This window comes from Mercenaria mercenaria, chromosome 7, assembly GCF_021730395.1.
Source record: "Mercenaria mercenaria strain notata chromosome 7, MADL_Memer_1, whole genome shotgun sequence".
Lineage (NCBI taxonomy): Eukaryota > Metazoa > Mollusca > Bivalvia > Venerida > Veneridae > Mercenaria > Mercenaria mercenaria.
The window spans coordinates 54,823,293-54,851,291 of NC_069367.1; the positions used below are offsets into that span (position 1 = coordinate 54,823,293).

The following is a 27,999-nucleotide window of genomic DNA, read 5'->3' on the forward strand; positions in this document are numbered from 1 at the left end:
TTTTCAAAAAAAAAAAAATAAGTGACTGATTTTTGAATTTCTTTTGGATTTTCTAAGTGTTTCGTAAAATTCAAAACGAACTTTTTTTACCTTTCAGAACATATAAAAGCTTAGAAGCTGCAAAACAGTCTGCTTATATGAAAACTGCACGTGAAACCGCAACTACTAAAAGTGAGTCTGCTATAACGTCAGCTCTGAAGAATGTCTATTTTGCTGGTCTCGGCACTTTTAAATTTGAAGGCCACACTATAAGGCATAGCCAAAAGCAAAGGACTGAATCGCATAGCAACTTAGCGTATGCAGTCAATTTCTTGATGGCATGGTTAAAAACCTCAATTCCAAATTTTCTGACAACAGTGATGGGGCTGTTCTTACGTTTATGAGCAACCTGTTTGATCCTTTGCTTAAGGTCTGTGACATATCTGTGACCTAGATATTGTCTCTGAGTATCTAGATACCATTGGATTTGAGGGGTCTAGGACAGAACTCACTAGTTTTGCTAACTTTGCCAGAGCCAGCCATAACAATGACAATAAGTCTGTTACGGATATCATTTCAGTGGCAAATTTGGCAATTAAAATCAAAGACTCTTTTCCAGCATCTGCTGAAGTAGCTAAAAGACTGTTTGTGCTGCAACTGTCAACAGCTGATTGCGAGCGTGGCTTCAACAAACTGAACATCATCAAACTTTCGCTGAGAAATGCACTAAGTGAGGCAAACTTGGACAATTCAATGATGATTTCTATTGATGGACCTACGATGTCAAAACTTGACTTAATGGTGCATTCAAAATGTGGTCAAAGAAGAAGACACACCATATTCTACAATGATGAAACTGAATATTAAGTGATACCAAGGGATAAAACGATGAGATAGCTTTAAGACACTGTCAGAACTTTAAGAGAGTGTGAAAATTATAATTTAAGTAACAAAAAGATGTTATTCATAGCTGATTTGATGCTTAAATAATTATATTAAATTAATTATTGAAAATTAAATGAAGTAGCTTAAAACACATCAGATTTGTTTTCAATAATGAACAGTTAGTAAGTCTCACAAGTAAAGAGTGAATTTGAAATGTTGGTTTTACCAAATTAAACAACACAGGACAACATTTTAAAATACAATCCTTGCTTTGAAGGTATACATACTTCCATTTACCAGGCAACATGTTTTCAAAAATGAATGGTTTGTATGTCTTTAAAAGTTAGAAATGGATTTGAAGTGGTTTTACCAAAATAACCAACACAGGACTACATTTTGAAATATAAAACTTGCTTTATTATTATAGGTAAACACGTTTTCATTCAAAGGTCCCTTTATATAGCTAGAATATCACCATTTGCTAGTGGAAAGTGAAAACATTTTCACTACGCCACAGGAGGGGCCATCCCTCCCCAATGCCTCCAGGAAAAAGTGGCTCCAACTTTGTTCAGCCCAGTGTGTGCCCTGAATAAGGTTAGCGATTGAAAAAGTGTGGAGTTTATTCAACTGTTCTTGATGAAAGTACTGACAATGCAAACAAAAAGACACTTTTGGTGTATGCCCAGTACATTGTGTACTTGTCTAAATCTGAAATTGATATGCATCTCTCGAACAACATTGAAATAACTGAAGGCAGTGCTACGGCAGATGTGATTGTTGTAAGAATTTGACGGAACTTCATGATAAACGACTTAACAGGGTAGTTTAGTGGGTGTTGGGACTGATTAGGCCTGTGTCATGACTGGCAGAAGAAATTGGGTCATTAAACAGTTGTGTGGTAAGTGTCCATCTCTTGTTGGAGTACACTGTGCTTCTCATCGATGTGCACTGGCTGCCTCTCAAGCAACTAAGGATATCCAAGAAATGGAATGGTATTCCCACACAGTTTCAAATGTATTTAGGTTCTTTAGCTATTCTGCTTTGAGAGAAAACAAACTTAGAGAAATTCAAGAACTTCTGGAGCAGCCACAGCTGAAATATGTAGACATTCACTTAGTTTGATGGCTAAGTCTGGAAAATGCAGTCAAGAGTCTGTATAGGACTTACCCTGCGCTTTGTGCTACTCTTTCCCACATTGGTGCTAGTGGTGACGCAAAATCATTCCACAATGAAGTGTGTCAGTACAAATTTTTTGCACTGACCCACCTTCTCATGGACATTCTGCCTTTCATTTGATGTTTAAGTAAACAATTCCAGTCTGAGAGTTTGGACTTTAGTAAGTTTCACCAATGATTGCAAGTATTTGCGATTCTTTGCAGGACTTGTAAGAGTGTGAAGAGGTTTTTGTTGTTGACAAATTGTTGACATTCACTGTTAAAGAAAGTGGTAGTGTTATGTACAGATTCCCTAGTCAAGAGTCCCTCAGTAAAACTATTAATGATGGAATTAAAAGTAGCCTCACTTCTCCCTGTTTTGAGAAGACTTCTCCCTATTTTCACTGGAGGGAGAAGTCACGTCTCCCAATTATTTGGGGCTACCTTGAACTCTGAATAGTAATATGTACTTGCACGTAAAACTTAAACCAGAATTTTCTAAGTCCATAAGGGGGTATAATTTGGCCAAAATGCATGCCAGAGTTATGGGACTTGAAGCTATCAACATGTTTTATACCCCCGAAAACACATGTGAATTTTCAATTCAATATCTGCATTAGTTTTGGAGATAGTAACTTGCATGTAAAACTTTAACCAGGAATTTCTATGTCCAAAAGGGACATAATTTGGCCAAAATACATGTCAGAGTTATAAGACTTGACCTAGTGAGGTTGATAATTGACCCAGAAAAAGAAAAAATAATTTCAAAACTATATGCCTTTAAATGATCGCCATATGTACTTGCATACACAACTTTAACCAAGGTGTGTCTTCGAATAGTCAAGCTAAAAATATGGGAAAAAAAAAAAAAAGAAGATGAAAATATGGACTCGATATTGACAACAATTAAGTTATTTGAAAATAAGCTTTTCCAAACTTAAGTACCATTAATAAATTTAGCTAGGCAGAATATGCATTTATATGAAAGGCTCAACACCGCTATGTCCCCTTAAGTCTGCTTAAATACCTTGCAACTTAAATGAACTTAAAGACCTTGCCACTGTATGTTACAAATTAAACCCATTTAAAGACCTTGCCACTGTATGTTACAAATTAAACCCATTTAAAGACCTTGCCACTGTATGTTACAAATTAAACCCACTTAAAGACCTTGCCACTGTATGTTACAAATTAAACCCATTTAAAGACCTTACTTCTGTATGTTACAAATTAAACCCACTTAAAGACCTTAACAAGTTGTATGTTACAAATTAAACCCGTTTAAAGACCTTGCCACTGCATGTTACAAATTAAACCCGCTTAAAGACCTTGCCACTTTATGTTACAAATTAAACCCGCTTAAAGACCTTGCCACTGTATGTTACAAATTAAACCCGCTTAAAGACCTTGCCACTGTATGTTACAAATTAAACCCGCTTAAAGACCTTGCCACTGTATGTTACAAATTAAACCCATTTAAAGACCTTGCCACTGTATGTTACAAATTAAACCCGCTTAAAGACCTTGCCACTGTATGTTACAAATTAAACCCGCTTAAAGACCTTGCCACTGTATGTTACAAATTAAACCCATTTAAAGACCTTGCCACTGTATGTTACAAATTAAACCCACTTAAAGACCTTGCCACTGTATGTTACAAATTAAACCCACTTAAAGACCTTACCACTGTATGTTACAAATTAAACCTGCTTAAAGCCCTTAACACTGTTACAAATTAAGATTTTAGAAGTAAATCATGTAACAAAAAATCTAATCCTGCCACTGTTTTACAATATTACAAATTTAACTACAGTCTGTCCATTGTTTTAAAAAGCAATTTTGAATTCAAATATTTACTTACTGTGTTTTTTCAAAATAATTAATTCAACATTCACTCACTGTGTTTTACAAAATAATTCATTCAACATTCATTCACTGTATTTCACAAAATCATACACTGAACTTTCATTTACTATGTCAGGATTATTAAATCATTTATTACACATTTTACTAGAAATCAGTATTAGAAATATATTGTTTACACCAAAAATGTCAAAATTTAGCAACTTACTGCCATTTTAACAAAAATTCAATTGCCGATATTGACCTTTCTTCTACCATGTCATCCCTATTTCTTGAAATTTGGTTCAAAAATATTCAAAAATACAGGCACATGCAGCTGTAAAAAAATATTCTGTACTCTGAGGTGGTCCAATTAGATAATTTTCCTTCAATGATTTTTGTTCTTTCAGTACAAATCAAACAAGTGATAATGACTGAGAGATTAAACCAATGCACAAATTAAAACAAAATTTGTCATTTCCTATCTCATAGCTAAAACAATAATTTTGATGGGCTGGTCAGAGCACAGAAACAAAAAAAAAACTGTTTAAAGCATGGCCTGGCCGAAATTGCCCTTGAAATATTCTGATATGGTAGTTTTTTGAAACCAATAGCCAGTATTTCTTTGCTTATTCTACCATATCCCTAATACAAGATTATTACATGCAAGAAGTGGTAGTTATAACTTGGTAAGACCTGTGGCCAGTTACTATCATTATGATAATTGATAAACTGACCCACTCTACCACAGTCCAAAAACTAAATTAAATGCTCATATGATAAAAGAATACAATACAATAATAAACAAAAATGGTTGAAACTGTCACTAACACATAAAATTGTAAAAATTAAAAGTATGTCTTCTTTAACTTGCCATTAAACTAACAAGTTGAGGATTTTCACTAAACTTAGATGGCTTAACTTGCTACATTATCATGATTGTGCAAGCATAATGACATGGTAGTGTAATGTATCCCTCCGACTGTCAAGTTTGACAGTGGCTAGAATAAAAAAAAAATGTATACTACACGTCCAAGGTCAGCTGCCAGTCACTATACAAGCCAAAAAGTCCAAAATTTCTGGCAGTCTTTATGTAGCAGTATCTTGTCAGCAATCAGGAAGACTCGCAAGATTTCTCGCATACAGCTCAAACACACTAACTATTGATATACAACTTGCAAAAAAATAATAATAATTTTCTTTTGTTATACCATATCATACCTGTCAATAAAATTTAGTCCAAAAATAAATGATGCTGGCCGAAACTGCCCTTAAAATATGGTGATATGGTAGTTTGTATAAAAACCAGTAGCCAGGATTAAATGCTTTGCCTTATTCTACCATATCCCTAACAGCTAACAAAAAAGTATGATGTATGCAAGAAATATAAAGAAGTCTTATTTCATTCTTAACCAGTAGCCAGACTCACTGGCACACTCTTGACAAGCTTCAACTCTGAATGAAAAAAAACTCTAAGGAAAATACTAAAATTATATGAACGTCAAAAATTAGTGTCTGAAAAATTTAATATCCTATCAACATAAAAGAATGAGAATGATGACCCAAGATGCAGCCCTCTTTGATGATGGATTTTGTCCAAACTTAGTAAAAAGCCTGGCTACAATTATTGCACATGTACAATGATATGGTAATAAGTTACCTTGTTAAGTGTTGAGGGCTGACTTAAACACAATCATACAATGCACTTTCACACAAACAGTGGCAGTAAAAAACCTTATGCTACCTTATCACCCCTATCAACTGAAATTTAGTCCAAAAATACATGAACCCCGGCCAAAAGCGTCCTTAAAATGTGGTGATACGGTAGTTTTCTGAAAACCATAGCCAGTTATTTTTTGCTTATTCTACCATATCCCAAAATGTTAAAGATTTAAGTAAATGCAAGATGTAATAGCTTTTCTATTAACCAGTAGTCTGTTGCTCATGGATCTTTTCTAAACCAGCCTGGCTACAAGCATTGACAAAATAAGTGATAAGGTAGTATATTGTAATTTTGAGGCAATAAATCATTGGCAGACACTTCATATAACTATTACATACACCTTACAATAGATTCAGTGTCTGGTGTATCTTTATTAAGAAGAGTTATCATCCCTATTTAGTATATGCTAGTGCCAGTAAAAATGTGTAACAACAACGGCTGATACCTTCCTTTCAGTTCCTTAAATTGTGATTACAGTGGCTGAAAACTATACACTGACTAACACTTTAACATGGTCTTTCTTTAAATAGAAGTGTACTCTTCTTTAAACCAAATTAACCGCAGTTTTACTCATTCTTTTCATAAAACTGTTTTACCATGAAAGATATAGCGGCTCTGAAATAACATTTAATTTACTATAATTAGCACAGAACCTACATTATACCCTTTTTGTACCCCACCAACTTCCAACACTATCCTGCTTATTTTAACAAATATTTTCTTTGTAGAATGTTTATACATGTAATCTGCCATGCTAAATTTATCTTGTATGTTTTGATTTTTTAAATTTTAACACTGTCAAACAAAGGTAATGTTTTACCATTTCATTTTACTTCTAAAGACAGTTGTAGTTCCCAAGATAAAGATTTCTTGACCTTCAACTAAAAAATATTGCAATGTCAGCAAAAAGAAATTCTTTACATTCATTTGTTCTCAAGTTCTCGTCAGGAAACTGTTTATCTGTTACAGTCACTGTGACCTTCATCCTTGACTTACTAATCTCAAAATCAGTAGGAGTCATCTGCTGGTCATGACCAATCTCCCTATTAGCTTTCATGATCCTAGGCCCAAGTGTTCTTTAGTTATCATCCGGAAACTGTTTAACTGTTCTGCATCACTGTGACCTTCACCTTTGACCTACTGGTCTCAAAATCAATAGGGGCCATCTGCTAGTCATGACCAACCTACCTATCAGCTTTCATTCATGATCCAGTTATCTTTTTTTTTTTTTTGGGGGGGGGGGGGGGGGGGGGGGGGGGGGGGGGGGGGAAGGTCACCGGGTGAAGGTACAAAATTTCACATGTTGATAACAAATATTGATGGAAATACAAAAACAGCAACCCTGATAAGCCTCTGGCTTATCTGATTTTTATCTAGAAAACGTACAGCTGACTTCTTATGGTTAGTGTAGAAAAAAAGTCAATAAAACCATTATTTATTGCTCTATCTTGAAAAAACAAGCAAAAAACTTTCTTTTAAAAGCCAATAAAATTCTCTTTAATTCCATGTAACTATTATTATTTTTGTCCAGGTATTGATTTAGGACCGTTAAGTTAAACATCAAAGTATCAGGGAATTTTTAAATAACTGAAATAATCATGCTTCATGTACATGCCGCGTTACCCCTACGTGTTTCAAATTAATTTCGGGCGTGTTATATATTCATGAATATTCATGAGATTATAACATTTGAAAAGCCAGATGAATCCTGATGTGTCAGAAATGCAGCATTTACAAAAAAAAATCCATCAAACAATGTTCACTATAAGAAGTGAAGTGCGTGAACTGAAAAAAAAAAGGCAGATTCCCTTAGCGATACTGATCACGAAGAATGCGATAGCAAAATAATTAAATAACAATTGATCGCTGATAAAAAAGAACATGAAATCAATTCACTACAGCAAGATCTTGATGAAGTGAATGAAGCACTGAGTACAAAATTAATGCAAAGAAAGTTGCGACAAAAAATAGCTGTCGAGAAAGTCTTTCCTGTTATAAAATGCATTTGCAAACATTTATTCTCTCAAGAACTTGAAAAAGAAGCTTTACCATGTCCATCAACAGTTCAGTCTATAGTTGACGAAGGCCAATTTATAGCAAAAACATTTATTGCAGAGAAGATATTGAATTCTGAGAATTGGGGTTTAGGTCCTGACGGAACAACATGGAAAAAGCAAAAGATTGTAGATACATCAGTAACATTAGATTCAGAAGACGTTATGAGTCTTGGATTTACTCGTGTAGCCAGTGAAACTGCGGAAACAATTCAGTCTGTTACAAAAAATCAAATTAAAGAACTTGGTAATTTGTCCAAAAAACCAACTGAAGAATTTATTGCAGGATCACTAATGAAATTATCATTCATAATGAGTGATCGTACAAGCAATGAAAAAAATTAGTAGACAAACTTTTAGACGACTGGAAAGAAGAAATCTTGGAAAATGTTGGAGAACCATCACCTATTCATCATCTGCACTGTATGGCTCATGTTTTACTAGGTTTCCACAATTATTTGTCCCCAGAACTGAAACAACTAGAAGCAAAACTTACCGAACACAAAGGTCCCATTGGTAGAGATGCGTTACCTGTATTCAGAAGTTGGAGTAAAAAAGAAACATTTGTTGGCTGTACTGTACGAACAACATCAGATGTGTTTGGACCAGCTGGAGATCACCATGGCATCCATGACAGATGGGAGGCCTATCCAGGTGTCTTAAGTAATAATTTCGTGACAGGTTGTGAGTCCTGTAACTCGGCAATGTAACAAAATTGTAGAATTCAGATGTCCATAAGCGTGCAGCCTTTATCAAAAATGTCCTGGCATAAACAAGCCATATCCTTCTCTAGTTCTGCAGATATCGTTCAAACTTTAAATTAAATGCTTCTGTGTTTGAGAGGCTGTGTCATGTTTAGAATGGATTTCATGCACCGGTTGTTAACAACTGTCCTCTTTCAGATTTTGACTATGTGAGTTAAACATGTAGCTTACCAATTACACAAATCAGATGCTATTTTGCCTGTCAACCAGGAGTTTGTGGTGGCTGCTTTGCGCTCTCGGCAAATCATTGTTTTCAAATATTGTTTATGTAATAGATTCAACATGCGACAAACATGCTTTGATTTATGTGCTAAGTGTGTTGACCAATTCATTTTGATATCAAGCGGTTCACTAATTAGATTAAATGATGATTAAATGAAGCGTTTGCAGGACAGTAACTGGACTTAATTGTGATGTTATTTGCAGCTGTTTCCAAATTAAACAAGACTGTCAAACAATGGTAATTTTAATAAATAAATTAATGTGACAATAACTGATTCGCTTCTTTTCCACAAGGTATGCGATACAAAATATATTTCAAACACCGACATGGTTTGATCATTTAAAGTATGAAATTTAGGGAATAAGATTTATTCAAAATCAATGCAAATTTTGATATTCTGATGTGATTATGTCGCAGTTAAAATTAGAAAAACTTGGCGTAAAACACAAGTGCAAATATTGAAAGTGAAACTGAAGGTTATCTGACGTAATTTTTTTTTTAAAAAGGATCAGAACTGTATAGAATGATTCCTGGTTCAGGACATTTCCGTGGCTTGGAAAAGTGACTGAAAATGACAATGTTCAAAAAGTATGTTGCAAACATGTAGTTGATGGCATTGATGATCATGATAATAATGAGTGTTGGTTGAAAAAGTAAAAGAATTTTTTTCTTTAACTTTGAGAATTTTAGCTTTCAATCTGGGAAGAAAACATACTATTTGCCATTGGGATTGGGGTGTAATTGTGGCCCCAAATTGACCTGGAAAAAACACACTGCATCTTTACTGCTATTTTTAATCAGAATTATTACAACAGTAAAATAATGATAGTGTAATGTCCCTTCGAAACTATAACAGCACAAAAACAAATAAATCTAGGTCTATGCATGCAATCTGAAAAAACTTACCTTTTAGCAACATATTTCTAATAGTAATACTGTTTGCATCATCAACTTGATCACATCTTTTCTACATTTCATGTTATTTCTGTCTCCAACATTTTTGTACTGAAGACTTTCTGCTTTATGTAGTTTTTTGGTTTGTTCCATTTGAATTTCTCATACATTTTTTTTTTTAAGCTATAATTTTTGCCACTGTTTATTCATGTCTCTACCACGTTTGTACTGTCTTCACCTCTACATTCAGCCACTAATGTCTTCCTTTGCCTCTAAAATTTCCTTTCTCTGATTTTATTTTTTTTCCTGCTGATTTCGCCTCTTAGCTCTGTTGTTGTCTATGCTTATAGTTCTTATAGCCTTTTCACTGAAAATGGAACATCTCTAACACTTCTTGTCTCTGCCTTTTGCTATTGTAATGTCTCTGCTTATAATAATTCCAGCCTCGCTCTGCAATGTAACTGGTTTGCGTCTATCACTTTGTTTCTTATAAATCATTTTTATCAATGCTTGTTACTATTTCAACCCCTGCATCATGACTGGTTTGCCACTAAAACTTCTTGCCTTTCCATTTTAATGATTTTTAGCTATGATTATAATTATACCAGCCTTTGCACGAGGCTGCTTTGACTATACTATTTAATTCATCTTTCTCAAGAGGACTTTCTTGTCCCTTTTTTTGTACTGATTTTGCATCAAACATGTTGTGTACTTCTGCCATGCTTTGTCACCTTCCTTCCCTCTTACAATATTTAGTACATTTACCTTTCTGCATTACAACTGATACTTAGTTTTTGTCTTTCACAACAAATTTGCTGCTATTTTACAGTCATCTATTCCTCTATATACTGCACTGATCAACGTTATTGGCCTTCTTTCCAGAGAACTGATAACTAAAAAGAGACAGAAAATACTGGTTATTACAACAACAAATACAATCAAAACATTACATTAGTCTGCAAGGGAGTGTGTTTTCAAGTTTAGCATCTTCTTTAACAATTTTTAGTATGTAAAGGAAAATGTTTCTTACTTAGTACAGGGCTTTTCATCCTTATATAACAAAGGCCTGTATAAGGCTACTTCCCAATCCAAAAATTTACTATTTTTTCCCAACTGTAGCAGAGATATTTCCCAAAATGCAAGGTAAGATTTCCCAAAATCATGCCAACAGATGGTTAAGATTTTGTTTACATTTAATATTTCCAGAGGAAGCGTTTGTCTGGTACTGATTTTTTGTTGCACTATAGCCTAACATCACACAGAACCACATGTGATACATTACAAGTCTAATCCGTTATGTTCCATGGCCTGGATTTTACTCTGTGTTTCAGGTAAATAAATTTAATTTGTCTCTCGGTGTTTATTTCCAAATGATTATTTTCCCCAAACTGGACAATTATCGTTTATAAATTTCCCAATTTGAAAGGCTAAGGCCTCTTCCCAATTTCCTGATGAAAAGCCCTGTAGTATCAATACCTGACAATCAGTAACAGTGTGGAAGTGGGTGAAACAACTTACCGTATTACTAGTCCAGTCTACTGCATATGTCATTTAGCGAGTGTAGATAAAAAAAAAACAAGAGCTGTCGGAGGACAGCAACGCTTGACTATTCAACAGCCTTGTCGCTTGAATGAATACGAAAGTCGAAAAAGGGGCATAATTTAGTAAAAAAGTAAAATAGGGTTATGGAACCTGCATAGTGCTTATCAGCTAAAGACAGCGGACAAGTGTGTGAAGTTTCAATCCATTTCCATTAGTGGGTACTGAGATACCAGTTTACATATTATAAGAATTTAACCCAAAACTCCTAAGTTGAAAAAGGGGCATAATTTTGTAAAATGCGAAGTTGAGTTATTGACCCTTTGCACTGCAGGTCATATCATGACAGTGAACTAGTGTGTGAAGTTTCAATCCTTTCCCATCAGTGGATACTGAGATACCAGCTTACATACAAAAACTTAATCAAAAATTTCTATGTTGAAAAAGGGGCATAATTTTGTAAAAAAGTGAAATAAAGTTATGGGACCTGCTTTGTGCATGTCAGATCATGACAGTGAACAAGTGTGTGAAGTTTCAATCCATTCCCATTAGTGAGTACTGAGATACCAGCTTACATACAAAACCTTAACCAAAAAATTCTAAGTCGAAAAAGGGCCATAATTTTGTAAAAAAGCAAAATAGAGTTATGGAACCTGTGCAATGTAAGTCAGTTTATCACAGTAAATAAGTGTGTGAAGTTTCAATCCATTCTCACAAGTGGTTACTGAGATATCAGCTTACATACAAAACCTTAACCAAAAATTTCTAAGTCAAACAAGAGGGCCATGAGGGCCCTATATCGCTCACCTGTTATCATTGCACATGAGGACAAGAAGGTCCTCAGAAAAAAATATCTAAGTCCAAAGGACAGGAACAACAAAGTAAGAAATTTAACCAAACAGAAAAACAAAATTCTTACAAGGTACAGATATGTCAAAATACACCTAAAAATTGGAGGTACCATCCATGTTGTACCACAGAAAAGTGGTCTCGGGTTTTCCCTATGGCCAAAAATAAACAAGTTACCAAAAATAAGCTATTTATAGTAACGTAAAAGGGAAGTAATCAAAAAGAAAATTATTGTAAGTGAACAAAAGAAGGATCTGCCAAATAAATCTGTTGACATAAATGAAATTTCAGATCAGTATCTTCATTAGTTACGGAAATATACCCATTTTAATTTGAAATAAAGGGAGATAATTTGACATAAAATCAGTCCATAGTTACCTACCCTGATTGGCTCAGTCCAACTAATGACAATAATGAAATTTCAAATAAGTCCTATAAGTACTTACTGATATAAATCCATTTTGACTACAATCAGGGGAGGTAATCAGATATAAAATAACTCTGGAAACTACGACTGGATCTGATTTGTCATGATTTATTGTTGTCGAAGATATTTTGGAAGTCTGTATCAAATAAAACCATAAATGAAGTCTCTATATGGCTGCAAAAGCCAAAATAGCCAATTTTGGACCTTTAAGGGGCCATAACTCTGGAACCCATGAAGGAATCTGGCCAGTTCAAGAAAGGAACCAAAATCTTGTGGTGATACGAGTTGTGTGCAAGTTTGGTTAAAATCAAATCATAAATGAAGTTGCTATTGTGCAGACAAGGTCAAAATAGCTCATTTTGGTCCTTTCAGGGGCCATAACTCTTGAACCCAATAGGGGATCTGGCCGGTTCAACAAAGGAACTGAGATCTTATGGCAACACAAGTTTTGTGCAAGTTTGATTAAATTTAAATCATAAATGAAGCTGCTATTGTGCAGAAAAGGTCAAAATAGCTAATTCTGGCCCTTTCAGGGGCCGTAACTCTGGAACCCATAATGGAATCTAGCCAGTTCAAGAAAGGAACCAAGATCTTATAGCGATACAAGTTGTGTGCAAGTTTGGTTAAAATGAAATCATAAATGAAGCTGCTATTGTGCAGACATGGTCAAAATAGTTAATTCTGGCCCTTTCAGGGGCCATAACTCTGGAACCCATAAAGGAATCTGGCCAGTTCAAGAAAAGAACAAAGATCTTATGGTGATACAAGTTGTGTGCCAGTTTGGTAAAAATCAAATCATAAATAAAGCTGCTATTGTGCAGACAAGGTAAAAATAGCTCATTTTGGCCCTTTCAGGGGCCATAACTCTGAAACCCATAATGGGATCTGGCCAGTTCAAGAAAGGAACCGAGATCTTATGGTGATACAAGTTGTGTGCAAGTTTGGTTAAAATAAAATCATAAATGAAACCACTATCGTGCAGACAAGAAATTGTTGACGGACGGACGGACGCACGGACGGATGACGGGTGATCACAAAAGCTCACCTTGTCACTATGTGACAGGTGAGCTAAAAAGGGGCATAATTTTGTAAAAAAGCAAAACAGAGTTATGGAACCTGTGCAATGTAAGTCAGTTTATCACAATGAATAAGTGTGTGAAGTTTCAATCCATTCCCACAAGTGGTTGCTGAGATACCAGCTTACATACAAAAACTTAACCAAATCGGGACGCGGACACCTGGACGAGTCCAATAGCTCTACTATTCTATGAATAGTCGAGCTAAAAAAATCGGGTGACTTAAATATTGCCTTAAGTGTCTGAATTAGAATTTCGGTCAAATTTTAGGAAGCAGATGCTCAATTTTCACTTGTCCACGGACAAGCAAAATGCAAAAATTCAGTTGTCCGGACCCGCAAATGTACGACTCGGACAACTCAAGACAATTGATTTTGCCGCCCTGCTGTTGCAGTCCAGCCTGCTAGCCACCGCAGCACTGACTCACTAATTTCATGAAAACAAACATTCAAAGTTTAGGGAAGATTGGATCAAAACAGTGGCCTCTTGAGTGTTTACAAGCTTTTCCTTTGATTTGACCTAGTGAACTAATTTTTAGTTTAGTTTATACTAATTTGTTTTAGCTCGATTGTGATGAAAGCTTCAAGCTGATTGGAACCACTCGAGTCCACCTCCTGGAAAAACCAGTACTGGTGTCATATGATAAGTCATGGTGGTGACCCCAGTTGGGCTCGATCCCACCTTATCCACTAGACCACCGCTGCCCTAGTTTTTGACCCCATGTGAACCAGATTCGAAATCATCCCAGACTTCATGATAACAAACATTATGACCAAGTTTTAGGAAGAAATAAAGATGGTACCTAAGGCTAAATATTCAATGACAACAACAACAAATTCATACCATACCTGTAAATTATCGGCATCAATAAATAAAACACAGTCTTTGATTTTTTTGTTTGAAAATGTAAGATAATGCTCAACTTTTTAGTCTGAATGATTATTCATAGATCTTGAAGTAAACTGTATTTTTGGGAAACACATCCGAATCTATGCATACTTTGTTCACATAACTAAATAGTCCTAAAAGAGTTATCTGTCACTGGCTTCACTTTTTCAAGTAGGATCCAATTTTTCGAATTAAATATTGCCTTTCAGCATGAACAAGAGCTGTCTCCATAGGATGACACATGCCCCCGATGGCACTTTGAATGAATAGTTATGGCTGATGTTAGAGTTTAGGACCTTTGACCTACGGACCTGGGACTTGCGCGCGACACGTCGTCTTACTGTGGTACACATTCATGCCCAATAATTTTAAAATCCATGCATGAATGACAAAGATATGGACCGGACACGCCCATCAATGCACTATCATGAAATATGACCTTTAACATCTAAGTGTGACCTTGACCTTTGAGCTACGGACCTGGGTCTTGCGCGCAACACGTCGTCTTACTGTGGTACACATTCATGCCAAGTTATTTGAAAATCCATCCATGGATGACAAAGATATGGACCGGCAACGAATGCACTATGATGAAAAATGACCTTTAACGTCTAAGTATCACCTTGACCTTTGAGCTACGGACCTGGGTCTTGCGCACGACACGTCGCATTACTGTGGTACACATTCATGCCAAGTTATTTGAAAATCCATCCATGGATGACAAAGATTTGGACCGGACACGAATGCACTGTCATGAAAAATGACCTTTAACGTCTAAGTGTGACCTTGACCTTTGAGCTACAGACCTGGGTCTTGCGCGCGACACGTCGCCTTACTGTGGTACACATTCATGCCAAGTTATTTGAAAATCCATCCATGGATGACAAAGATATGGACCGGACACGAAAATTGCGGACAGACTGACAGACGGTTCAAAAACTATATGCCTCCCTTCGGGGGCTTTAAAATGAAGTATGAAAGTTAAACCGTTATATAATTGAGGTACTCCGGTATTACGTTTCAACAGAAAGTAATATCAGCTGATATTTGAATTTTTAGGTACCATCTCTAGAAGATAGAATCAACAAGAGCTGTCTCCATAGGATGACACATGCCCCCGATGGCACTTTGAATGAATAGTTATGGCTGATGTTAGAGTTTAGGACCTTTGACCTACCGACCTGGGACTTGCGCACGACATGTCGTCTTACTGTGGTACACATTCATGCCCAATAATTTTAAAATCCATGCATGAATGACAAAGATATGGACCGGACACGCCCATCAATGCACTTTCATGAAATATGACCTTTAACGTCTAAGTGTGACCTTGACCTTTGAGCTACGGACCTGGGTCTTGCGCGTGACACGTCGTCTTACTGTGGTACACATTCATGCCAAGTTATTTGAAAATCCATCCATGGATGACAAAGATATGGACCGGACACGAAAATTGCGGACAGACTGACAGACGGTTCAAAAACTATATGCCTCCCTTCGGGGGCTTTAAAATGAAGTATGAAAGTTAAACCGTTATATAATTGAGGTACTCCGGTATTACGTTTCAACAGAAAGTAATATCAGCTGATATTTGAATTTTTAGGTACCATCTCTAGAAGATAGAATCAACAAGAGCTGTCTCCATAGGATGACACATGCCCCCGATGGCACTTTGAATGAATAGTTATGGCTGATGTTAGAGTTTAGGACCTTTGACCTACCGACCTGGGACTTGCGCACGACATGTCGTCTTACTGTGGTACACATTCATGCCCAATAATTTTAAAATCCATGCATGAATGACAAAGATATGGACCGGACACGCCCATCAATGCACTTTCATGAAATATGACCTTTAACGTCTAAGTGTGACCTTGACCTTTGAGCTACGGACCTGGGTCTTGCGCGTGACACATCGTCTTACTGTGGTACACATTCATGCCAAGTTATTTGAAAATCCATCCATGGATGACAAAGATATGGACCGAACACGAATACACTATCATGAAAAATGACCTTTAACGTCTAAGTGTGACCTTGACCTTTGAGCTACGGACCTGGGTCTTGCGCGCGACACGTTGTCTTACTGTGGTACAAATTCATGCCAAGTTATTTGAAAATCCATCGATGGATGACAAAGATATGGACCGGACACGAAAATTGCGGACAGACAGACGGTTCAAAAACTATATGCCTCCCTTCGTGGGCATAAAAATGTACCCACTAGGGTGTAAACAAGCTAATTCTTTGATCTGACCTTGTGACCTAGTTTTTGACCCCACATGACCCAGTCTCAAATTTGACCTAGAGATCAAGACAAACGTTCTGGCCAAGTTTCATAAAGATTGAGCCACAACTGTGGCCTCTAGAGTGTTCAAAAGCTTTTCCTTTGATTTAACCAGGTGACCTAGTTTTTGACTCCAAATAACCCAGATTAGAACCTGAACTAGAGGTCATCAATACAAACATTCTAACCAAGTTTCATAAAGATTGAATTACAACTGTGGCCTCCAGAGTGTTCACAAGCTTTTTGTTTGATTTTACCTGGTGACCTAGTTTTTGAACCCACATAACCCAGTTTCAAACTTGATGATCATCAAGAAAAACATTCTGACCAAGTTTCATAAAGATTAGGTCACAACTGTGGCCTCTAGTGTCCACAACCTTTTCCTATGATCTGTCCTACTGACATAGTTTTTGATCTCATATGACCCAGTTTCGAACTTCTCCTAGAGATCATCAACACAAACATTCTGACCAAGTTTCATAAAGATTGGGGCACAACTGTGGCCTCAAGAGTGTTCACAAGGCAAATGTTGACGGATGACACACACCAACTGACGCAGGACAATGACCAGTCACAATATCTCACCTTGAGCACTTCGTGCCCAGGTGAGCTAAAAAACAGCCTGGCTGTTTTTCTTCTGCCTGGTGTGTTATTCTTCTCTTGTCATCATCTAGAAGATACTGACTCATTCATAGCTGCCAAAACGGCATAGATCTCAACCAAAGCCGGAACAAAAGTCTAGCCTGGGGCTCTGCCTCAACAGTCACCATGGGAACGGTCTCAACTACAGGACAAGATAAAGAAAATACCTTTAATACCACAAGTGCTCATCACTGGCTGCACCCAGGACACAAACTCCCGTTGCTCATCTGCATCTCTCATGTATTCCATGGCCAGGAAGGTGTGTGCTCCATAACCAGCTCATTTCAACCCAAATGGCAGACACTAGGTCAGAACCTGAAAATATAATATACAAACTTGATCTAAAATGTGATCCAAAGCCAGCCCTTTCATTGAAAAATGTCATGTTCTTGTTCATAATGGTCAAACAAAACCCTAGTACATGTATTTTACTTTCTTTGTGTGCTGAGAGACCCTAAGTTTAACATGCATCAAATCTAGTGTAAATTCCAAAATAGAAAAACATGGGACCTTCCTCCCCACCTTAGTCCAACAAATTTGATGAGATCCTAGAAAATATTGAGTTATTTTTCTTATAGCCTATCTCCACTCGCATCAAACACTCGAACGACCAAAATAGTGGGGGAAATTTCTGATGGCAATATGTTGCACAGCAATATGCGAGTGCGATAAAACGAAGAACTTTACATGACCGGATTTGTCCAAACATGTACATAAAGGACAGTAAAAAATAAAAGAGATAAAAATTGATTTACCTGTACATTTACCTTCAATAAATGACTTCAATTTACAAATGGTTTTTACTTTAACAGTACAATGTCTGTATCATGTGGCAATGTGAATCTGGTCACTTAAGTTTGAAATTACATGTCCCTCATTACTGTTGGATTGAAAGCAAGCAAGAAATGTAGAATTGTCATGTGATGAAGCCATCCTACTGGCTTATGGAAGGTCATTGGTTCTACTCAGGTGTCTGTCCGTGACTGAAACAATGCCCAGGGAGCATCTGGGGTCTTTCTCAAACATTTACAGCTGGAAAGTCACCATACAATGTGTAATCAAACACACGAACAATGTCTGCATTGAGTAATCTTTCTTGCTTTATATGCCAAATGTACCCAGCAGTTACTAAGAGGAAATTTATACAAGAGGACCATGATGGTCCTGAATCGCTCACCTGTCCCCACATGAACTGAGTATGACGTCGTTTTTTCTATGATTTGACATAGTGACCTAGTTTTAGAGCTCATGTAACCTAGTTCTGAACTTGACCTAGATGTCATAAAGATAAAATTTCTGACCAATTTTCATGAAGATCCATTGAAAAATATGGCCTCTAGAGAAATCACAAGGTTTTTCTATTATTTGACATAATGACCTACTTTTTGAAGGCATGTGACCCAGTTTGTACTTGACAAAGATATCATCAAGGTGAACATTCTCACCAATTTTCATGAAGATCCATTGAAAAATATGGCCTCTAGAGAAATCACAAGGTTTTTCTATTATTTGACATAATGACCTACTTTTTGAAGGCATGTGACCCAGTTTTGTACTTGACAAAGACATCATCAAGGTGAACATTCTCACCAATTTTCATGAAGATCCATTGAAAAATATGGCCTCCAGAGAGGCCACAAGGTTTTTCTATGTTTAGACCTAGTGACCTAGTTTTTGACCGCAGTTGACCTGGTTTCAAACTTGACCTAGATATCATCAGGATGAACATTCAGACCAATATTCATACAGATCCCACAAAAAATATGGCTTCTAGAGTGGTCACAAGTTTTTTCTATTTTTAGACCTACTGACCTAGTTTTTGACCGCATGTAACCCAGTTTCAACCTTGACCTAGATATTATCAAGATAAACATTCTGACCAATTTTCATGCAGATCCAATGAAAAATATGGCCTCTAGAGAGGTCACAAGGTTTTTCTATTATCTGACCTACTGACCTAGTTTTTGACCGCACGTAACCCAGTTTCTAACTTGACCTAGATATCATCAAGATGAACATTCTGACCAAGTTTCATGCAGATCCCATTAAAAAATTTGACTTCTAGAGAGGTCACAAGGTTTTTCTATTATCTGACTTAATGACCTAGTTTAAGACCGCATGTGACCCAGTTTCAATCTTGATTTAGATATCATCAAGGTGAACATTCTGACCAATTTTCATGAAGATCCATTGAAAAATATGGCCTCTGGGGAGGTCACAAGGATTTTCTATTTTTAGACCTACTGACCTAGTTTTGGACCACAGTTGACCCAGTTTAAAACTTGAACTAGATATCATCAAGATGAACACTCTGACCAATTTTCATGCAGATCCCATGAAAAATTTGGCCTCTACAGAGGTCACAAGGTTTTTCTATTATTTGACCTACTGACCTAGTTTTGAACCGGACATGACCCAGTTTCAAAACCTGACCTAGATATCATCAAGGTGAACATTCTGACCAATTTTCATGCAGATCCCATGAAAAATATGACCTCTAGAGAGGTCACAAGGATTTTCTATTATTTGACCTACTGACCTAGTTTTTGAGTGCAGTTGACCCAGTTTCAATCCTGACCTAGATATCATCAAGATTAACATTCTGACCAATTTTCATGCAGATCCCATAAAAAATAGGGCCTCTACAGAGGTCACAAGGTTTACTATTATTTGACCTACTGACCTAGTTTGGACCCAGTGATTCATTTTGCCGTGCGTCCTGCGTCAAAGACGCGTATTTTTCATGGGGGACGCGTTAATTTAAAATGTGTGCAGCCGCGGGACGCAAACAATTACCTTACCACCGTTCGATTTGTAAAGCATAGGGCTTGAGCTAGGGAGCGACTTGAGCGAAATAGTCGCTTTGTAGCTCCCCACTTTGCTCTAATCTAACGTCAAAGCAAAATTCAAGTCGCCCGATTTTTTTTTTTATCCACACTCCACCAGTTATCCGCTATCAGCCTGTTGACACTTGACTGGAATATACGATGGCATAATTTAAGCTCCGCCTACTTCAGATTACCGAGAAGTGCGAAGGTGACACTTGTTTTGTAAACTGACTGTTGATAAACAAAGCAGTAGAGATTTATATTACCGGTACATTAGTTCTGGCTACCATAACTTAACTGACACTATTTTTATTTTCTGATGGTCGCGTCCATTAAACATCTCTGAGCTGAATATTTTTAGCTAACGGTACATTAGCTTACACATGATTTTTTGACCTTTAGAAAGTATCTTACCTTGACTGGCTCGAATAATTTCCTTAAATCCACTTAATTTTACTCATATTTTTCAAAACCAAGACTTTAGAAATATAATTTTATCACTGACACTTTCTGAGATTTAAATAACATAACTGAAATTTACCCAAATGTTTGACACTTAGAAATTGGGTTAAACATGTTTGACAACTGTTTCTTTTGATGAGAGCCGACACCAGCAGATCAAAGAGACACCAGCAGATCAAAGAAGACAGTATTGGAGTGATGTCATAGTGATGTCACTGCTATTGACATGTATTTAATTCACATACTTGTTATTTAAAGTGACTGACTGAGTGCATTAGCACTGGGAGCTTGATTTATTTTCTGCTGACACGGAATTAACATTTTTAATTAAATATTTAAAGGGTTTTCTTGGTTTGGACAATCATTGCAAGAGTCAAAAAAACTTTAATTTGCAGTTTAATCACATTAGATTCACAAGGTTTACAAAGATAAGAAAACAGAATCACTGACATTTTCAGTGAATCTATTTACTTTAAATTAATAGACTTAAACAAAGACAGCAAATAATAAAACTATAGTAACGTTATATTATTATATATTAAGCATATTAAGTTCCTTTTTTCAACTTGCATGACTCATTACTCACTGGCTGGGACTCACTGTTTCAAAATATGTGAGTCCCATGGACTCGTATCTTCAGATTTCAAAATGAATCACTGTGGACCGGATGTGACCCAGTTTCAAACTTGACCTAGATATCATCAAGATGAACATTCTGACTAATTTTCATGCAGATCCCATGAAAAATATGACCTCTAGTGAGGTCACAAGGATTTTCAATTATTCAACCTACTGACCTAGTTTTTGACCGCAGTTGACCCAGTTTCGAACTTCACCTAGATATCATCAAGATGAACATTCTGACCAATTTTCATGAAGATCAATTGAAAAATATGGCCTCTAGGGAGGTCACAAGGATTTTCTATTTTTAGACCTACTGACCTAGTTTTGGATCGCACGTGACCCAGTTTCGAACTTGACCTAGATATCATCTAGATAAACATTCTGACCAACTTTAATAAAGATCCCATGAAAAATGTGACTACTAGAGTGGTCACAAGCAAAAGTTTACACACGCACGCACGACGGACGCTACGCGATCACAAAAGCTCACCTTGTCACTATGTGACAGGTGAGCTAAAAAACTTGCAAGATTGTCCTGCATTTAAAGACTCATGGTTTATGTTAGGAAACAATTTACATCTCAACCTTTAACAATTACATCAGGCTGCTATTTTTTTTTAACATTCTTTCCTTACAAATTCAGATTATTCATTAATAATTCATTTACAAGCAGACACAGTAATAAGAACTAAACACTTACAAATATTCACTGCCACTGCCACCACTCTCGTCCTCTAAACTTGTCAATTTTCTTCTCTTTGCTTTACTCTTGCCTGATGAACTGGATTTTCTCACCTGTGCAGACTTCCTAGTGCTGTCCTTCTGCCTCTTTGTAGCTTTCCCTTTCTTCTGCTGATTATGGTCCGGTTTGGACGTTTGTTTGGTATCCCTTTCTGTTTCACTATCAGAGCTATCAGATGAACTTCTGTTCTTTTTTGGTTCTGGAAAATTAGAACATTATTATATAAGAATTTTTCACTGGTTGTAAGCGGATGTAAATATCTGGCTCTCTTGTTACTGTTTAGGGAGTAACGAGGCTCTGACTCAAAATCGTTAGGGTTCATCTGCTGATCATGATCAAGGTCCCTATCAAGTTCTGTGATCCTAGGCCCAACATTCTCGAGTTATTACATAGAAACGGTTTAACTATTCCGGGTCACTGTGACCTTGACCTACTGACTTCAAAATCAATAGGGGTTATCTGCCGGTCATGATTAACATCCCTATCAACTTTCATGATCCTAGGCCCAAGCGTTCTTGAGTTATCATCCGGAAACAGTTTAACTGTTCCGGGTCAATGTGACCTTGACGTTTGACCTACTAGGGGTCGTCTGCTGGTCATGACCAACCCCTGTTCACTGTGACCTTGAATTGATATCTACTTTTTAACTGATCTTGACTTTTGACCTACTAGGTGTCATCTGCTGGTCATGATCAAATCCCTTATCAATTTCATGATCCTAGACCCAAGATTCTTGGGTAATCATCCACATACTGCCTGGTATCACAATAAATTTTTAACACTATAAAGTAAGTGGAATGTCAAATCTAATCTGTAATTCAGACATCGCGAAAGTTGCCAAAAATGGCCAGACATTCAATCCGGCAGTGCCTGAAACTACATGTATGCCGGACCGAACAAAATTTTGCCGGACCAAACAGCAAGTATGTATGAATGTATGAAACAACAAGAGCTGTCGGAGGACAGCAACGCTCTAACAGCCTTTTCGCTTGAATGAATACGAGTCGAAAAGGGGGCATAATTTAGTAAAAAAGTAAAATAGGGTTATGGAACCTGCATAGTGCTTATCAGCTCATGACAGCAGACAAGTGTATGAAGTTTCAATCCATTCCCATTAGTGGGTACTGAGATACCAGGTTACATATAAGAATTTAACCCAAAACTCTTAAGTTGAAAAAGGGGCATAATTTTGTAAAATGCGAAGTTGAGTTATTGACCCTTTGCACTGCAGGTCATATCATGACAGTGAACTAGTGTGTGAAGTTTCAATCCTTTCCCATTAGTGGATACTGAGATACCAGCCTACATACAAAAACTTAACCAACAAAAATTTTGATGTTGAAAAAAAGGGCATAATTTTGTAAAAAAGTGAAATAAAGTTATGGGACCTGCTTTGTGCATGTCAGATCATGACAGTGAACGAGTGTGTGAAGTTTCAATCCATTCCCATTAGTGAGTACTGAGATACCAGCTTACATACAAAACCTTAACCAAAAAATTCTAAGTCGAAAAAGGGGCATAATTTGGTAAAAAAGCAAAATAGAGTTATGGAACCTGTGCACTGTAAGACAGTTTATCACAGTAAATAAGTGTTTGAAGTTTCAATCCATTCCCACAAGTGGTTACTGAGATACTAGCTTACATACAAAACCTAAACCAAAAATGTCTAAGTCAAAAAAGGGGCATAATTTTGTAAAAAAGCAAAACAGAGTTATGAAACCTGTGCAGTGTAAGTCAGTTTATCACAGTGAATAAGTGTGTGAAGTTTCAATCCATTCCCACAAGTGGTTGCTGAGATACCAGCTTACATACAAAAACTTAACCAAATCGGGACGCGGATGCCGATGCATGGGCGAGTCCAATAGCTCTACTATTCTATGAATAGTCAAGCTAACAAGAGCACCGCCTTGCGGGTGCTGACGCTCATCTGATTTTTTTTTGTGTAATAGAAATATTGTCCTATCCATGATTTTCTAAGTCTAAAAAGGGCCATCATTCTTGAAAAAAGCAGGATAGAGTTATGTTTCTTGATGTACAGTGTCCACTTATGATGGTGAAAAACTGTTGCAGGTTTTAAAGCAATAGCTTTGATAGTTTATGAGAAAAGTTGACTTAAACATAATACTCAACCAAGAAAATGATTTTCTAAGTCCAAAAGGGGCAATAATTATTGCAAAAAGCAGGATGGAGTTATGTTGCTTGCTGTACAGGGTCAGCGTATGATGGTGAACAAGTGTTACAAGTTTCAAAGCAATAGCTTTGATAGTTTAAGAGAAAAAGTTGACCTAAACATAAAACTTAACCAAGAAATCTGATATTTTCCAAGTCAAAAAGGGGCAATAATTATTGCAAAAAGCAGGATAGAGTTATGTTGCTTGCTGTACATGGTCAGCTTATGATGGTGAACAAGTGTTGCAAGTTTCAAAGCAATAGCTTTGATAGTTTAAGAGAAAAAGTTGACCTAAACATAAAACTTAACCAAGAAATCTGATATTTTCTAAGTACAAAAGGGGCCATAAATCTTGCAAAAAGCAAGATGGAGTTATGTTTCTTGCTATACAGGGTCAGCTCATGATGGTGAACAAGTTTTCCAAGTTTCAAAGCAATAGCTTTGATAGTTTAGGAGAAAAGCTGACCTAAACATAAAACTTAACCAGGCAACGCCGACGCCGACAACCGCTCAAGTGATGACAATCATTTTTTTTCAAAAAATCAGATGAGCTAAAAAGGAATCTTGCTTCCTTTTATCAGTATGCAGCTGTTGATATATTTTTCTTGTATCCTATCTGTTCCACATTACTTGGGATTCAAAAATCAGCCAAGTAACATGATCAAAATAAGCAACTGAACAGAATATCAACAACAAGAGCTGTCACAGGAGACAGCGCCTCGACTATTTCGATGCTGGATAGCAAACTGGGCATATTTGATGAAGCTGGCGGTGTCACTTGAGTGTTTAATGACTCCAATGTGGATGAAGATATTTGATAATAGCTTGAGCCTGAATCAAAAGTATTAAGTAATAAGAGAGATAAGGATAAAGTGTATCAAAACATTAAGTAAGTATAATTCTAAGCAAAAAAAGGGGCATAATTCATGAAATATTGGTGCAAGAGTGATGCACCTTGTGTCATGTTGAATCAAATTCATCAGGGCTTGAGCTAGGGAGCGACTTGAGCGAAATAGTCACTTTGTAGCTCCCCACTTCGCTCTAATCTAACATCTAAGCGAAATTCAAGTCGCCCGATTTTTTTATCCACACTCCTCCAGTTATCCGCTATCAGCCTGTTGACACTTGACTAGAATACACGATGGCATAATTTAAGCTCCGCCTACTTCAGATTACGGAGAAGTGCAAAGGTGACACTTGTTTTGTAAACTGACTGTTGATAAACAAAGCAGTAGGGATTTATATTACATAAGCTTACTAGCATTTAGGAGTGACCTGTCGCTTTTATTAATAGATTTGAAAGGTTACTGGAATACACCACTTCAGTAAAGGGATACCCAACCTTTTTATAACTTATTTTTATAATATATATTCAAACGACTGCCTCTTCGGCAATTAGAGGCCGTGGTACAGTGGTAAGCGGTACGGCTCTAGAATCTAACTTTTGTGAGTTCGAATTCCAACGGAGATCAATTTTTTTTTTCATTTTATATTTTGCTAACATTCATTTTAAAATGATGATGATAACGTTAAACATGTATTTGAATTAAATTACTTGTATCATTTTGCTCTTTTGGCATATAACATAGATTTTTCAAATATCTCTCCTTGATTGTGAATTATTCAACATGTTTGACATAGCTCTTGACAATTTGGTCCTTCAACTAGTTGATGACACTAATTCGGAGGAATCCGACACCACCCGCCAGTGTGAGGATGCTCCATTGAACGTGTGTGTTTGAAATGTATTGAAATTGTACGAATGAAATTAAAAATGAAATTGAAATGAAATAAAATGAAATAGAGATAAAAGCATGTAAAATATAAATAAAACAAATTTAATCCTAAAACAAATCGCCCTGTGGAGGATTTGAACCCACAGCCTCCTAATCACAAAACTTAAGTCTTGGGAAAATTCCTCAATTCTTCCAACTGAGCTACCGATGCATTTCAATCTGTATAGTATCGTATTTGAAATATATTTATAGTTTTAAATAAGTCAAATATCTTTCAAACCCTTATTTAATAAATGGAACAGTCTGGAAAATCCAAATCTAAAAATAAAAGCGACAGGTCACTCCTAATTGCTGATACACATTCTTTTTGACCTTTAGAAAGTATCCTACCGTGTTTGGCTCGAGTAATTTCCTTAAATCCACTTAATTTTACTGGTATTTTCCAAAACCCAAACTTAAGAAACATAATATTATCACTGACACTTTCTGTGACTAAAATAACGTAACTGAAATTTACGCAAATTTTTGACACCTGCCATCAGAAACTTGGGTTAAACTGTTTGACAACTGTTTCTTTTAATGTGTGCTGACACCTGCATATCAAAGAGACACCAGCAGATCAAAGAAGACCTGTATTCCGTGTGATGTCATAGTGATGTCACTGCTATTGACATGTATTTAATTCACATACTTGTTATTTAAAGTGACTGACTTTTGAGTGCATTAGCACTGGAAGCACGATTTATTTTTTTTTGCTGATATGGAATTAACTTTCTTTAATTGTATTCATATTTAAAGGGTTTTCTTGGTTTGGACAATCATTGCAAGAGTGAAAAAAAAAAACTTGAATTTGCATCACATTAGATTCACAAGGTTAAAAATGATAAGAAACACAATCACTGACATTTTCAGTGAATTTGTTATTTACTTTAAATTAATAGACTTTGTAAATAAAGACAGGGAATAATAAAAACAGTAACGTTATATTAAGCATATTTAGTTCCTTTTTCAGCTTGCATGTCATGGTGCTAAAATCTTTTTTCCCTAAAATCTCGCCACTTCTCCCTAAAATCTCTCCACTTCTCCCTAATCTTACCTGAGGGAGAAGTGACTTCTCCCTAAAATCTTAGCCTAGCTTAAGCCCTGTTCATTTCGTAATAACTGATGCGTGTTATCATTGTATGCTTTGTTCCGACAAATCGTGGATGGTACTTGATTTATGTACACAGGAACCAGACGGGAATTCCAAGGTCATCTTTCTCTCAACGTGACTCCACGCAAACAATAGACTCGTGGGGGAAAAGACAGTGATGATATAGAAAATGAATATGAATAAAATCTGTAAAAATATCCTTTGGCAGAAAAGAATGCAACCAAGAATAACAGCTCAATCAAACCGAGTCTGTTCATATGAGAGGTAATGATATATGCAGCAGCGGCTTAAGCGGGACTCTATTACACATATGTTGAATGTTGATCCATGATCCCAAAGGAACAGAAAATATAACAACACTGAATCCAAGTACGGGGAGACTTTTTACTGCCTGAACACTATGTCAGAGTGTCTGAAATCTGTTTCTGACAATTGATATGTGGAAATAAACTTAAGGGGTGCCGTCTATATAGACTATGTTTATATACCAGTCAGTGTTGGCGACTACCCACCCAGGGTGGGTAAACCCGCCCGGGAAGACCCGGGTTCGGCAACACTCCTAAAAATGAATGAAGTGGGCAATAAGAAGTTTTCTATTTTTTTACCAAAAGTTGAGTTTCTATGTTATAACATGTGAACTATTTAAATTCTTACATTAAGTTTTACTTACTTTGAAACCATTGGTGAAATGGAATGTAGGACGTTTTGGCCAGCGGACGTTTTGGCCTAGGATCTTTCGGCCTAGGATGTTTTGGCCAGGTATTTTTTTGGGGTAGGACGTTTTGGCCAAAAATAAATTGTGGTTCCATATCATGCAAAATATGGTCTGGAGATTATTCTAAAGAATGTTATAGTATAAGTGAACAAATTAAACTGATAATAAAACCAACTCATGGTATTTTATTTTTATTTTTATAATCTTTTTATATGTATACATATATGTGTGTGTGAGAGAGAGAAAATATTTGCCATTCACAACACACCAAAAGAGTTATGAAAATAAATTTATGTATTTATTCTTCTAATTGCAGTGATTAAAACAACTAGAAAAAAAATAA

At 36.4% G+C, this 27,999-nt stretch overlaps 1 long non-coding RNA gene across 1 annotated transcript in view; it reads right to left on the bottom strand.

Moving 5' to 3' along the window:
* The window catches only part of LOC123554134 (uncharacterized), a 107,598-nt gene extending 85,523 nt beyond the window's left edge, over positions 1-22,075 (bottom strand). The window contains exons 1-3 of the long non-coding RNA XR_006686948.2: positions 21,841-22,075; positions 17,394-17,541; positions 9,531-10,411 (exon numbers count right to left, since the gene is read on the bottom strand). This is a non-coding gene — a long non-coding RNA (uncharacterized LOC123554134). The remainder of the gene's footprint in view (positions 1-9,530; positions 10,412-17,393; positions 17,542-21,840) is intronic.
* Positions 22,076-27,999: the final 5,924 nt, after the last annotated feature.